Source organism: Myotis davidii, unplaced genomic scaffold (assembly GCF_000327345.1).
Source record: "Myotis davidii unplaced genomic scaffold, ASM32734v1 scaffold2040, whole genome shotgun sequence".
Lineage (NCBI taxonomy): Eukaryota > Metazoa > Chordata > Mammalia > Chiroptera > Vespertilionidae > Myotis > Myotis davidii.
In genome coordinates this window covers 345,343-346,826 of record NW_006292920.1, presented here as the reverse complement: position 1 = coordinate 346,826, position 1,484 = coordinate 345,343, and the positions used below count along the sequence as shown (strand labels likewise).

At 41.6% G+C, this 1,484-nt stretch overlaps 1 pseudogene; it reads left to right on the top strand.

Moving 5' to 3' along the window:
• Window positions 1–632: 632 nt before the first annotated feature.
• LOC102774691 overlaps window positions 633–1,484 on the top strand; it is a 1,069-nt pseudogene continuing 217 nt past the window's right edge.

Sequence of the window (1,484 nt, the reverse complement as noted above, 5' to 3'; positions counted from 1 at the left end):
AGACTTTGGAGTGAGAGAGAAACCTGGGTCGGTTGCCACCCACCCATACATTCCTCATATGGACTGGGGATTGAACTAGCAACCTAGGTATTTGCCTGATAGGGAATCAAACAACCTTCTTGGTGTATAGGACAACGCTTCAAACTACTGACCACCAGCCAGGATTAAGTGAATAAAATCTTAACCCTGGGGGAAAAACAAGAATAAGAAGAGCAAATCATAAGTATAATTAAAAATATAATAGGCATAAGAAACATCTCTTTGCAGAAATGTCTTCTGAATGAAACATGAGAATTCAGAATGATAACCCTCATCCAATTTCCAATCCTAGCTCAATACTACCTCTTTTGAAAAATCTTTTTCATTTGCCTGTCTAAAATTAATCTCATGTTCTTTGAATTAAAAAATATTTTGTTTGTAACATTTATTATAGCAGCTATTACATTCCCTTGTATCACAATAGTTTTCTTATATCCTCTACCAGATATGGTTTCAGCCTCCAAGAAGCTTACATTTTGGTCATTAATTTTCAATTTCCAAAAATGGATTCTGTTTTTAACTTTTAAATTTATTTTTTTCTTTCATCTTTTGGGTCTTTCACAGTTTTCTGTAAGAAATAGGCGCTCAGGAGTGTGGCCTTCTCCTCTCCCCGCCATGGTGTGTGCTTGTCCCCTGATATCTGTGTACTCTGAAAAGGGGGAAACATCTGGCAAAAATGTCACTTTTCCTGCTGTGTTCAAGACTCCCATTTGACCAGATATTGTGAATTTTGTTCACACCAACTTGCGCAAAAACAACGGACAGCCCTATGCTGTCAGTGAATTGGCAGATCATAAAACCAGTGCCAAGTCCTGGGGTACTGGCAGAGCTGTGGCTCAAATTCCCAGAGTCCGAAGTGGTGGAACTCATCGTTCTGGCCAGGGTGCTTTTGGAAATATGTGTCGTGGGGGCCACATGTTTGCACTAACCAAAACCTGGTGCCATTGGCACCGCAGAGTAAACACAACACAGAAACAATATGCCATCTGCTCTGCCCTTGCTGACTCAGCCTTACCAGCATTGGTCATGTCTAAAGGTCACCGTACTGAGGAAGTTCCTGAACTTCCTTTGGTGGTTGAAGATAAAGTTGAAGGCTACAAGAAAACCAAGGAGGCTGTTTTGCTTCTTAAGAAACTTAAGGCCTGGAATGATATTAAAAAAAAGGTCTATGCCTCTCAGTGAATGAGGGCTGGCAAGGGCAAAATGAGAAACCGTCCTCCTATCCAGTGCAGAGAACCTTGTATCATCTATAATGAGGGCAACGGTATCATCAAAGCCTTCAGAAACATCCCTGGAATTACTCTGCTTAATGTAAGCAAACTGAACATTCTGGAACTTGCTCCTGGAGGGCATGTGGGCCGTTTCTGCATTTGGACTGAAAGTGCTTTCCGCAAGTTAGATGAACTGCATGGCACTTGGCGTAGAGCTGCCTCCCTCAAGAGTAA